We start from the raw sequence: 14,671 nt of genomic DNA, 5'->3' as shown, positions 1-14,671 counted from the left end.
AATATAAAATTTTATTATTAAAGTAAATAAAGAAACCAACAAAAACACATACTTATGTTTGCCCTAGAACTGTTCAATTCCAGTGTTATCACTATTTTGATGTGGCTGTTATATTGATTGTTTGTTGCTGCTGTGTTATTTGCATGTTGTGATTATGCCATTGCTACTTTTTTTTGTTGTGTTATCACCATATTGTTATCACATTGTTACTACCATGTTATATCTATAGTGTAATGCCATATTATTTATTTATTTTACATTTTTTAGGCCTGAAATGCAGGAACATGTATAAATTAACAAATAAAACGAAATGGCAAATATTGGGATAATACTGTCTGTAATCAAATACATGTAAATTATGTATATACCAATACCATCCAATACCATTCAAACCTTTTCTGCTTTGCCACTGTACATATAGAGACATTAAAACAGGGGAAAAAATACGAAACTAGATGAAGTCAGTGCTGGATATTATAGCGGTTCAACTCAGAGAATGTAAATACAGTTACATAATGCAACCCTGACAATGTTCAGCCTACTGTAATAAAAAATGGTACCTGTTTAAAATATTAAAAACAGAGTGTCATTCTGTCTTTCCAAAAGATTTATACAAACTGGCTGTTTTTTGTCTTTTGTGAGACATCCTCAAATTTTAATCCTCTGACCTTATTGGCTGTCTCAAAATGATCTAAATGAACCCACATGTTCTTCAATGTGGTTCACAGACCTCACAGACCTTTTGTGGACTTTTTTTCTCCACATATTTCCCAGCAGTCCCAGTGTTTCCCAGTTCTCTTATGTTTTCCGGTCCCACAAAACCCCAAAGCTATTATTTCTCAGATTCTAACTGCGTTGGTTCAGGACATGTTTAGTGTTTGTTGGGGTTCTTTATTTTAAAAGTATGGGTAGATTCCTTTAAACACACACAAAACACACATCTGCTAAACATCAGTGCATGGTATACACTATATGTCCGTATGTTTGTGGATAAATTGCTATAGAAGTATAGAAGCCAATAGGAGAGGACTCTCGGTGTAGATAAACATGAAGCTGTTGGCATGTTGACATTGCCTACTGTGAAATTATCCTTTAGTCCTTTTAAAATACTCTACAAATATTGTTTCTATTGTTCATTGCAGAGTTTTAGTCATGTGCCATTAAAGAAAATATTGTGTTGGAAAATTCCAGTCAAAATGCATATGTAAGGGCTGATGGGGTGGGGGGGGGGGGTGGACTAGGTTGGTTTCATGTGGGTTCCATGTGGTCTTAAATGGGCTTTGAGTGGGTTTGTATATACAGTAATTTGTCAATGGGACCCAAATAGGCTTCAACCCATCTATGCCCTGTGTACAGTGTTCAACCCAGATGGGCCCCAACATTGGCAGGTTATCTAGGACACTATATTGTGTAATTAAAGATATGGGTTTTTTTTCTGTGTTTTTAGACATATCAGCTTAACTATTCTGTCCAGATCTCTCCATGATCTGTTTTTTGGCTGTTGTTAATTTACTATCCAATAACCTCAACAGTTCTTGTTATCATATTACCCATGCAGTGTGTACATCATTTCCAGCCCTGGCTCTTCCATTAGTTCCCCAAATCTCTTGCTTACTCTTGCTAAGGCTGATAGACTCCAGGCCTTAGTTTGTCTCCAGATGTTTGGATAGTGAGCTGCTAATGCACTGAACAGGAAAAGCTAGCCTGCTAAACAAACGGCATATTTGGAGGTTCTGGGGCTGGGTTCTGGATTTCTGTAACCCAAGACCTGTGTGCTTTGTGGACTTGAGGCTGTCTGGATGGAGGAAACATCAACATGACAGTTGCTTGTGTCAGGTTTGGTAGTTATCAGAGCTTACACTACTTCAGGACGGTGACACTGTGCAGGAATCCCTGCTCAAGCTCAAATATCTTAAATGTAGAAGTGCGTTATGAAAGAGACAAAGAAGGGATGGTCAGAGAAGAGCAACACTTGCTTTTGACATGATCCATGTTGCCGTCACATCCAGATCTCCCAAGGTGGACAAACGGAATAAAGAGACACTGACCTAAATCGCAGGTGCGCCCATGAAACAGATCCGTACAGGTGCACAGACGTAATGTGACAGCTTAGAGACACAGGAAGAAAAGGGAGGAAGACACCCTGTACAGGAGACCTGCTGCATCTCTCCCACTGTCTGCTGGAAAGAGACATTATTAGTGAAGGCGTCTCCTGCTAGGGTGGTTAGTAATGCTGTAAAATCATGCAATTGTTCAATCCTGCAAAATTAAGTCTCTTAGAGATACAGTATATTATATAGACAAAAGTATTGTGATGCAATCTCATGTTGCAGCAACTGTTTCTACACTACTGTCCGTTGAAGACTTTTGATTAGATTTTGGAGCATTGGTGTGATGGGTTTGATTGCATCCATTCAGAGACAAGAGACACATTAGTGGAGTCAGGATGTTGGAAGACCTCACCACCTGAACTTCCCAACTCATCCCAAAAGTATTGGATGGAGCACCATCACTACAGAGAACACAGTTCCACTGCTTCACAGCTCAGTGTTGGTGGGCTTTATATCCCCATAGCATGCATCTGGTATAATATGTCCCATTTAAAGAGAAATTTAAGCAAGCTGGATCTACTCATTAGAAGGTATCTACAAACATCTTCAAAGACAAGAGACACATTAGTCGAGTCAAGATGCTGAAGGATCACCACCTCATTAACTGAACTCCCAAACTCAACTCATCCCAAAAGTACTGGATGGAGCACCATCACTACAGAGAACACACTTCCACTGCTTCACAACCAAATGTTGGTTCTATACATCTATACATCCCTCTAGCCCAAGCCTGGTATAATATGTCCCCTTTAAGAAGACATGTAAAGAAGCTGATTCTACTCAATAGAATGTTCAGGTGCTTCACAGCCCAATGTAAAGAAGCTGAATCAACCCATTAGAAGGTATCTACAAACATCTTCAAACACAAGAGACATGTTAGTGGAGTTAGGACCGAACTCCCCAACTCAACTCATCACTACAAAGAACACAGTTCCACTGCTTCACAGCTCAATGTTGGCCCTCTATACATACCTCTAGCCCATACCTGGTATAATATGTCCCCTTTAAGAAGAAATTTAAAGAAGCTAAATCTACTCATTAGAATGTACTTACAAACATTGTATTATTTATTATTATATGAAATGTTAAAAAATGAAGTGCTAAATAATTCAAGACATAAAATTTGGTTATCAATCCATTGCAGTGCCAGACAATAGAAAAAATAAAAAGTTTTAATCTCGCTCTGTCTACTGGAATGCAATTTCAAATATCTCTCTCTCTCTCATTCTTTCACATGCTGATCTCATACTCTGAGCTCTCTCTCCTCAGTGCTCTGTGCTTTTTTAATTGCCGCTCTTCCGTTAAGCTGCATGCCTCAACTTATTCCTCAACTCAAACAAAAGTCTAGCCTCTCCCTCTGTGCCTTAGTAAATGAGCTGTGGGACCCCCGCCCACACCCCCGTCTCCCCCGTCCCTGAAAATGACATTTTGCAAATGCGCTCAGTGTCTTAAGACCAAAGCACACCTGTTCCTCCTCGTTAAGTGTACATATGAGAGCAGGGAGGAAAGTTAGAATTCATTATTCTTCGCTATCTGGGACGATGGAGGAGTCATCTGGTAATCTGGTGTCCTATTAGTAAAGGCTGGGAAAAAAGGGTCTGCTGGAAAAAAAAACCTTCCAGACATGTAGTCGCTATCATTTAACTACTTCTGTGAGATCAAGGAAAGTAGGCTACTGGAACTGCTCAGCCACCAACATATAGAGACTTCTTCTTACAAGAAATAGGACATCAGCTGAATGTATGAACAGTAGTGTTGGAGCCAATTTGTCTAGAAGTGCTGTACAGGTTTTAGTCACACATCTCAACAGGTACAAATGCTTTTGGGTAAAAAAGACAAAGATGTAATAACCAAGCCACTGACATGTAAGTTTATTTATTAGGAGCAGAACGGAACGGGATTCGGGCATTTTGTTGTTATCAGAGTTTTCTTTTGCTTTTTTGTCTTATTGACTTTTGCAGCCTATTTACTTGCACACCAGGATGCAGCTGGTTAGCACTACACAATTTTAGTCATGATGTTCTAGTCTCCTTCTGTTTTGTGATCTCAAACAAAAGTCCCAGGTCAAGGGCAAATCTGTATTTTTTCAGCTTTGGTTAAGTCACTATATGTGTCAAAGGCCCAACCCAAAAACTCACAGAATAATTGACTATGCCTCAGGTTTAATATCTGGACCTATTGCCGACTCCAGTATTCCAGTATTCTGAAAATTGTTGTGACTGGAAGTAAGTGCAGTGGCTTGCTACAGCCAACCAGAGAGCAAGACATAGGGCAAAGATAGAATAAGGACAACTTTTAAGTCTCAACAAGACATGTTTCTGGAGATCACACAGATTCATCATGGGTTCCTCCGGTTCAAAGATCTTCTTTGAATTCTCAGTTCTGAGCACTGGGTGGAGTCTTGAGATTGCATGGAACTTCAGTGTCCACAGTGGCTGGTGGTACTGCACTGACATACTGAAGCTGCACACTGAAGTTACTGGAGCGGAAATGTTCCAGGGAACAGGAGTTGGCATGACCCAAGCTGGAACATTCATTGGAACAGCAACTGGAATAGCCTGAACAGCAGGAACAAGAGCAGAAGCTTCATATAGGGAACAGAAACTGGAACTGGAACCTCTTGGGAACAGAAACTGGAAGTGCCTCTGGAACTTCTGGAACAGAAGGGGCAATTTCAGTAGCAGACACTGTGGAGCTGTACAGCTTAGAGAACCTGAAGGTTATTAACAGGGCAGGAGAAATATACTTGACAGTAGGCTAACTTAAAGCAAATTGAGCATGGCCTGATGAGCAAGTATAGGAACACCCTGGAGCACACAGTAACTTGAGAAGACTGAGAAGCTGAAACAGCTGCCTTCTTGGGAATAGAAAATTGAAGTTCCTGAGCCACTGGAACAGAAGGGGCAATTTCAGTAGTACACATTGCAGAAGTGTCTCAGGGAACCCAACTGTTGAGGACCCAAAGGACATCAAAAGGGCTGAGCAATATCCTTGATGGCAGGCAGATTTACACTGTGGTCAATGGTGTCAGTCAGGCTTGCATTGATGTCTCTTAAAGCAGATGGGCAATTCAGTTTAGGAATAAATCTGCACTGATGGGTGTGGTGGTTTGGAAGAGAAAAGTGTACAGGTATATTTCTGGTTTGGTGCTATTTTGGCAGCAGAAAACACAGATGCGTCACTGACTGAAGTGAACCTAGACAACAGTCAATCGGCAGAGTGCATTTCTATAGGTGAGCCATTCGCATCTGCCTCTTAAAGGGAATGGCCCAAGTGACGTACTGATTTTTTATTCCGCGTTACGCCCCAAAACTCCCATTATTAATTAAGATAATTAATTTCAAAACTTCAAGGCTCTTTTAGGGCACTAAGGTAACGTTTCACCCTCAGCATCATCAGCTGCCACCAGTCCAGCCGCAAGCAATGCAGCCTCATCTGTGGTGAGGTCCTTATGTCATCTGGGGGCTGCCAGGCAGATGTCAAGCTGCTCGGCTGGGCAGATGGTTTTGCTAGATTTTCTGTTTTAAGTTTGATTCCTTCAGTAGTTATTTATAGAGGAGAGCACAACTAAGACCAAAGTCCCAAACCAACCGAGGTCCTGATTATATCAAATTAGCATAAAGCCCAATACAAACAAACACAAACATGTTATAAAATATCTACTTACTTATGCATGCTGGTCACCCGGAGAGACTTTGAAACTCAATTTTGTTGAGTGGACTTAAAACTTGCAGTGTTGCAGAAAAAAAACAAGGTCACCATCTAGCCAAGAAATTATTAATATTTTCAGTGTAAACACAGAGGTATCATTAGATATTAATTCTGGCTCAGTTCACAGGTTGATGTGGTGTTCTAGCTGTTTGCTATTGATAGGTGGTCTTAAGTTACATAGTTACTTAGGTTATACTAGCTGGCTGCTAAGGTGTTGCTATGGTATAGCTGTAGATTAATAAGGTGTTGCTAAGGTGTTGTTAAGGTGCTACTCAACAGTTGCTAATGTAATGGATTGCATTGCTAGGACATTGTTAAGCATTTCTTAAGATTTTGCTAGGTTGTTGCTAAGCTGTTGCCAGGATGTTACTATGGTATAGCTGGTAGAGCTGCTAGATGCTTATGTGTTGCTAGGTTGCTTGACACCACAGTGTACCAAGATTTTACTAGGTGGTCCCAAGTTTATTCCAAGTGGTTGCTGGGTGTTGTTAAAAATGATTTGTAGTGAATGAGAGGAACAAGGGATGAAAAAACAAATAACAGAAGGAAAGTAAAGGCAGGAAAGTAAAGGCAATTTGTTGGCTGTAGGGCAAGTGAGACTCTAGGTTTTGAGCATGGATGAAAATAAATAATGGGAGTAATAAGTGTTGTAAAGAAAATATATGTTTGTCAAAATGACAAAATGAAATGAGTTGGCTCCACCACTGATCTCTACTGGGGTAACTCAATTCAAATTTTTCAACATGGCAGACAATTTCCTATGTGGCTTAATTTCTATAGAATGGAAAGGAATAAGACAACAGCTTCCTTGTTATATGAAGTCATTTTGGTCCAATCAAAATGTCCTTTGGCTGTTCCGAGATCTAAATCTACCTAAATCCCCACCCCTCCAAGAGTACTCTACTGAAACCAATTCCATCGTGTATTACATCCAGTTCATTTTCACTACAGCAGACTGACTTTGTTCAGTAGAGGTCAGATACAATCATCTCAACCTTCACTGAACTTCACACACCCATTCATCATGTTCTGTATCCATGTGAACATCTCTCAGTCACTGTGTCCAAGCCGGATCCATTGGGATGATGGATTAGAGCAGCTTACCTTCCTCTGAGATCCAAAGACAAAGCAGTTTGGTGGTGGTGACATTTAGAGAGGGGAGTGTGGGTACAGGATGATGTCACTAATCTCATCTCAAAACAAGATTAACCCCCAGTTTCAGTATCATGATGCTACAAAACAATGTCTGAGAAAGTCCATTAAACCTGCACTTGTGTCCTTTTTCTCTGCTGTTTGAAAATATAATAGGTTGTGGTGTGTAGATCTTGCTAGAGGTGCTTAGAAGTATTACTCTTAAAAAATCACAATATGAAGCATTTGGTATGCAAGATTCAGTGCTACAAAATTAATGTTACAGGTTGTAATCAAGTCCAAGTCAAGAGCAAGACTTAGCAGTCAAGTCTAAGTTAAGATCAAGACCAGGAGACGCCAAGACCAAGACCGGACAGAAACTTTTAGTAGTTGAGTCTGACTTGAGGTCAAGAGTAAGACATGGCTGTTAGTAGTCTGTTAGAGTCAAATTCAAGATTGAGACAGGTAGTGGTTGATGCCGGTACAAGGCAGAGACTTTTAGTAATCTTGTAGGCTATGAGTCAAAACTGAGTAGCAAAGTACAAGTCAAGAGCAAGACTAAGAAGGCAGGGACTAAGACAAGACAATGATTTTAGTAGACAAGTAAAGAACAAGACTGTGAGAGGTAAAATCAGAGACTTTAAATGGTCAAGTCTGAGTCAAGATCAAGAGCTAGACAGGCCAAACTGAAAAAAGACAGAGACTTTTAGTAGTTGAGTCCCAGTCAAAACCAGGACGTTTAGAAGTTGAGTCTGAGTCAAGACCAATATCAGGGTTGGCTGAATCAAATTCAAGACTGAGACAGAGAGTGGCTAAGACAAGACCAAAACTTTAGTTGAGTCCGAGACAAGAGAAAGACTTTTAGTAGTTCAGTCTGAATCAAGACCAAGACTTTTAGTAGTTGAGTCTGAGTCAAGACTGAGACATTTAGTAGTTGAGTCTGAGTCAAGACTGAGACTTTTAGTAATTGAGTCTGAGTCAAGACTGAAACTTTTAGTAGTTGAGTCAGAGTTGAGACCAAGACTTTTAGTAGTTGAGCCTGAGTCAATACCAAGACTTTTAGTAGTTGAGTCAGAGTCAAGACCAAGACTTTTAGTAGTTGAGTCAGAGTCAAGACCAAGACTTTTAGTAGTTAAGTCAGAGTCAAGACCAAGACTTTTAATAGTTGAGTCTGAGTCAAGACTGAGACTTTTAGTAGTTGAGTCTATGTCAAGACTGAAACGTTTAGTAGTTGAGTCTGAGTCAAGACCAAGACTTTTAGTAGTTGAATCAGAGTTGAGACCAAGATTTTAGGTAGTTAAGTCTGAGTCAAGACTGAAACTTTTAGAAGCTGAGTCTGAGTCAAAACCAAGACTTTTAAGTAGTTGATTCTGAGACAAGACTGAAACTTTTAGAAGTTGAGTCTGAGTCAAGACCAAGACTTTTAGTAGTTGATTCTGAGTCAAGACTGAAACTTTTAGTAGTTGAGTCAGAGTTGAGACCAAGACTTTTAGTAGTTGAGCCTGAGTCAAGACCAAGACTTTTAGTAGTTGATTCTGAGTCAAGACTGAAACTTTTAGTAGTTGAGTCACAGTCAAGACCAAGACTTTTAGTAGTTGAGTCAAGACCAAGACGAAGGGTGGCCGAATCCAAGTCAAGACTGAGACAGAGAGCGACTGAGACACGATTTTTAGTAGTCAAGTTTAAGATCAAGAAAAGACTGAAGAGACAGCTTGAGAATTTCCAAACCTGTATAAGTTGTGAGGTGTTATCTTGTTAGTGAACACAAACACTGGCCAGGGTGTTCAAAACTAGGTGAAATAAATGATCTGTGTTTAGGCAGTGCAGTGGGTGGTAATAATTGGGACGAGCAGTGTTAAGCTAGAATTGTCCATGTGAACAGACTCTTCTCATTTCAGATCATTCTCCAAACTGGTCTCAATTAAATGCAGTTGGATCTTATAGATCTGGACAGTAATGAAGTGACTGAGTTCAGATTTTGCTACATAGTAAACCACGTCATCCGTACCTGTAGTATGACCTAAGATCTGCAGATCTGCTTGATGGATCCTACAAAGACTCCTCTAGGTCTCCTATCAAAGCATTTCATTATGAAAGTGTATTAAAGCTTCCCAGGCCTATCATTTCGCCTGCGGGTAATCGTCTTTGTCTGACAGCTCACCTGCAGACTCTGCAGTGGGTGGATGGAATAAATGTGGGTTTGCAGGAACGTGGTAGAGCCTTCGCAAGGATATGAGTCCGACTCTCAACTCTTTGAAGCTCTGCTCACCAGCCAGACTTACTGGCTGGTGAGCTGGAAAACAGTGGGCAAAGAAAAGAGAAACGATTGACAGTTGGACAACTTGGCTTAAATGTGATTTTCGAGGGATTGGCGAAGAATCCCCAGCTAAATTTTTGTTTAGCAGAATGTTTTCTGAAATTTACAATGAATGTTTTTAGAATGTTCAGCATGTCAGGTGTTATTTAACATTTTTAAACATGTGACATCTAGTCATAGTCCATCTAGTTGGAAATATTACGTGAGAAATATTCAGTAAAGACAATATTTTGTCATGTGTTTTCAGAACGTTCCTGGAACATTATTTTTATAATGTTAGAGGTTAATCTACCTGTAAACTGTTCAAACATTGCTGTTTGCTGGGTCTTTAGCTCAAGTGGACAAGCTACAATCTCACATGCTGCATTTACAAAATCGAGGGCACCCGTTAAAGAATGATAAGCAGCTAAGGAAGTATGAAATGGGATCATCAGCAGGTTAATTATTTACCTTTTCTGCAGTCTGCACACTTCCCTCATCTCAAGTCTCGAGGACACAAAAGCATGTGTTTTATGAGAGAGAAGATGCATTTACTCTCAGATATTTACACACATATGAACACACATAATCCTACAGTTTATAAATGAGATTTATACCATTAAGATACACAAGATAGACAAGCCCATATACAGTGCTTATTAAATGTGGGGGTTCTCTCATTTATTTAGCATCCAGTCAAAACAGTCTAAAAGTATATGCTACTCATTTTTTGAAAAATGACAGTAAAAACCTGAAAAACTAAATCTCCACACCTCCAAAGTTTAGTCTTAGAAGTGTCACAAACACATTCAATGATGTTGAGGTCTGGAATCTAGGCTGGTCACCAGCAGCTTCTTTGTTTATCATCTTTCTTGGTTGTTTTCTTATTTTTTTAGTAAGAACCCCCTGATCACTTCCTTTTCCTTTCAGATCCATAGGGTTTTGGTAACACTGGATGGATGAAGAGAAGAATACAGTATATGTATTTTCTCACATCTAAAGCATAAGATAAAACAGATAGGTGCTGTCATTTAAACATACCTTTATCTGTTTTTGTAAATCAACTTATTAAATCTTGTGTTGTGCTGTTTTCCATTGTTAAATCATAGTTTTCCAAACATCACATCCCATTGTTAACTTAACATACAGTACTAACATATTTACATAAGGTATTGTGGCCTAAACCCAACATTTGCTTAATACTACATCAGACCTGAATTATGTGCCAGAATTTAAAAAATATTATTAATAATAATAATGCTGTTTTCTGTCTGCAATGCACAACAAGGGAGACTAATAATATTATAAAATGAAATCTATTTTATATTAAATCCAGTTAACTAAAATAAGTTACTGTTTTTTATTCTAGTCCAGTCTATTAGGTTGAAAGCCTATGCTTTAGCCTGTGCTTAATTTGGTTTTAATCGTTTTTCTTCACAAACCATTCCTAAACAGTAAAACAAACATTTTTAAAAAGTGTTCTAAACTACATACAATTTGTAAAAAAAAAGAAAATAAATAATAATAATAATTTAATTTGGCTCTTGTGCTGTTTTTTTTCCAGTGCAGTGGGCGGGGATAAGCTATTAGTTTCCTTGGCTTATACATTTTTCTTTGTTTTTTTATAGTTTATTCTGATTAAAAACCGATCTCAATTAGCGTTATGTGCAACAAAATATTTGAAAAAAAAAAAAAAACAAATACATGATGTCCATTGTAATGGACACTGAGATGGATCTGAAAGCGTTAATACCAACACACACACAACATTAAAATTTAACATTGCTTATTTTACATTGCATTGTGGTGTTCAGTAAGCCAAAATCCAACGTCTTCCAAACGTCATATACTAACATTAAAATTGACTTAGAATACTGACATACATGCATGATGTACGGTACCCAAAACCCAATGTCTGGTCAACATTATACCATTATCCTGCCTAAAATCATCTTTTGAACAATATTCCAATGTCTCATGCCAAATTATTCAGGCATTTGTGGAGACCAAAACCCATCATCTGCTCAACCTCACATTGTTAATGTCCTCACAACAACACAAATTAATGCCTGAAATCTGCCCAATGGTGAAGATTAATGTCAAGCCAAAGTTGTGTTTTAATGTTAACACAATTTTGAAATTGTACTGAAACTGAACATGTATGAACCTATATTCCTATACCCTATAACTGGGTTATGTTACCTTCTTCTTTGCATATATAGTATATATACTGTACATCAATACACCTTCCTCACTCCCTTCATAGTTTCTAGTTTCTAGGACACAACAGTATCACACATGAACATGACATAAATGGGTCTGGCAAAAAAAAAAAAAAAAGAAAAAAATCGCAACTACTCTCTGTTACTTTCTCTTGTATTGTAATAACATACCATAATAACCAACACTCCATTCTTCGCACACTTCACTGGATGGAAACCTTTATCTGACACCTCATTATATCATATCAGACACAAATAACTGCCCATCAGGATGTCTCCTCGTTAAGCGCAAAAACACAAGTCAGTGCTGGTATCAGCAAACCAGAGCTTTTGATCTGATGAAGGAGGGCTGAGGCGTGAGGATAGGGGGCTTCACGAGTGGAGGATTAGGGGGGAAGAGGGGCACACTAATGAGATGCATGACAAAGTGGCGAGTGCTGTGGGTCAGTGGAGACATATGAGCAACCCAATCTCCCTGTGAACCTCTTCCCTCGGCTTCGATACATCTCTGACAGCATGCAGAGCGGAGGAACTGGAGCAGCCGAGAAGAATGAGATGGAGGAATGTACTGTGAGGGCGAGCGAGGTAGAGAATGAATGGGCGAGACAGAAAGAGAGAGAGAAAGTGGAAGAAGGTGAAGTGATGTTGCAGCTGGGGCCATCGCAGCAGGTGTTCTTGGTCAAGTCTGAGGGGAGGGTTGTGTCTGGATCTTTTATTATGTCTCTTTCTCTCTCTCTGTCTCTCTCTCTCTCTCCCTCTCTCTCTCTTTCTCTAAGTGTGTGTGTGTGTGTGTGAGTGTGTGTTTATGAATGCCCATGAGCTGAAGGTGAAGGGATTAAGCTCAGCTTCATGACCTTGTTTAAAAGCCATTAAGCCATCATGTATCTCTCATGACATGCTAGCATTAGTCACGTCGCTAATTAGACGCATGGAACAAAAACCGGGGGCTAGTTTGAAAATACACTGTAGCCACTGTCTTAAATGTACCAGACAGCTATTCTAAAGTGCATCTGTCTAGGAATTAAGCTACTTTATAAAGAAATCCACCAATGTTTTACTCTAAATTCTACGTAATTCAAATATTTAGGCTCTATTCAGATAGCATGAGTTTTACTTGGGGAGCTGGAGTGATGTACTTGTATTTTAAGATGTTTGTAGAATGCAGCTCTGGAAAAAAATAAGATTAAAATTAAAAGATTTTTTATTTTACCAAATTGAAAACCTCTGGAATATAATCAAAAGTAAGATGGATGATCACAAGCCATCAAACCAAACTGAACTGCTTGATGTCACGTCTGGTGCTGAAAGCGCTCCTGTTTCTCCCACACACAGCTCTAACGGAGGTTCTCAGTTAAACAACTACACTGCCCAGAACGCACCACCCGCTGACATCACGCACACACTCGATCACATGACACATCACCTGCTTTCTCCAGGATGTCCCGAGCACTGATTACCTGTACTATTTAAGAGGTTCCCACGCTCACACCTGTGCCAAGTATTGTTTGGTTTATCCACTTTACAAAGCGTTACAATCTCTGTTTCTGTATTTCTGGTGTATGACCTTGCTTTTTGTTTTTTCGACGCCGATTTTTGCCTGTACCTCTGATCGTGGATTTACTGTGTTTGACCTGGACTGTTTATCGTTTCTGCATTTTGGATTATCTCTACTGCTGCCTTTCTTGTGTATGAACTCTGGACTGTCTCTTGTTTATGGTATGGTCTTGTCTACGTGGCTACTGTTTTCCGATGCTCTACTGTTTTTGTTTACGACTACTCCTGTATCATCCAAGCCTGTAATAAACAACCATTTTATCTGTATCTGCGAGTGTCTGTATCCTGTATGAAATATGACACTTGAACCTTTGCACCTAGTTATCCAAAAGCAGTGTGTGAGACTGGTGGAGGAGAACATGCCAAGATGCATGAAAACTGTGATGCTAGTGTTTTAAACACTTATATATGTAATAAACACTTACTTCACAGATAATCAGTTTTTTTCTTTACTGAAATTCTCACAGGTGCCTAAAACCTTTGCACAATACTGTATATATTAAGGTCTGGCTTAGTAGCCGTATGTTTCTGTTTCCTGTTGCCGCATTAGGAAGCACATGTTATACAGGAGTATATAGTATAGAGTACAGGTGGGCGTTCCTCACTGCTCCTCCTGTTGAACTCTACGAGTCTGAATAAAGCATGAACACAGGCCTGTGTTTGTAGTTTGTCCAGTGCAGTGATCTGGACGAGGTGTACAGACCGAGGCCAGCCTGGGCTTTGAAGTGCAGGGAGCAGACTGCATTATGTATGACTTATATATAAATGATCCAGCCTGTACTCACTCTACATCCACACACAGCACATGTCATATACAGCAGAGCGGCAGAACACGTATCTCCAAGATCCTGTAGTTTGTGTTCAGATCCAGGAGCAGCAGGAAAGCTTTTATTCTCACATAGAGGAGCGTGGTTTAGTCCCAGTGTAAGATCTTAAACTTTAATCTACACCATGGTGTCAGTGTAGTGAATGCCACGTGGTGTATTGAATGATGAACTCTCTTTTCTCTCTCTCTCTTTTTATGCTCTTGTCCTGTCAATCAAGCTTCTTGCATGAGTGAGCAGTAAAGACTTGTTAAAATTCAGTTTCCCTCTCTCTCTGTCTGCTTGCTGTCTTTCTCTCTTTCCATTTTCCGCTTCCTCCTATCTCTCTTTTCCTCTCATCTTTTTTCCACTCACTTTCTCTATTTCTATCTCCCTCTCATTCCTGTTACACACTCTTTAATTCTTCACTCCCTTTCTTCCTTAATCTACTTCTTCTGTCCTTGCTTGTCTTTATTCTCACTTTATTTCATTTTCTCCACATCTTTTTCATACTTATGGCCTTTTTCAATTACTCTCCTTTCTTTCTCCCCCTCTCTCTTTAATCTCTCTCAATTTCTTTTCCTAAAATTCCCTCTCTCTCTCTGTCTCTCTCTCACTTTCTCTTTCTCACGCACATTCTCCTTTTCTTTTTTATCTCTCTTCCTCTTTAATGTATATGTGACTCTTCTTCCATCTTTCAATTTCTTCATGCCATTTTAATCTCTTTCTTCTTTGTCTTTCACTCTCCTTATCTCCTTACTTCTCTTTTTACAGTCTGTTTCCACCACTCTTCTGCTTTCCCATGTTGTTATTTCTTTCTTTTTTGTCTTCTATTGCCTCTCT

Source organism: Astyanax mexicanus, chromosome 4 (assembly GCF_023375975.1).
Source record: "Astyanax mexicanus isolate ESR-SI-001 chromosome 4, AstMex3_surface, whole genome shotgun sequence".
NCBI classification, from domain to species: domain Eukaryota; kingdom Metazoa; phylum Chordata; class Actinopteri; order Characiformes; family Acestrorhamphidae; genus Astyanax; species Astyanax mexicanus.
This window is presented reverse-complemented; position numbering follows the sequence as displayed.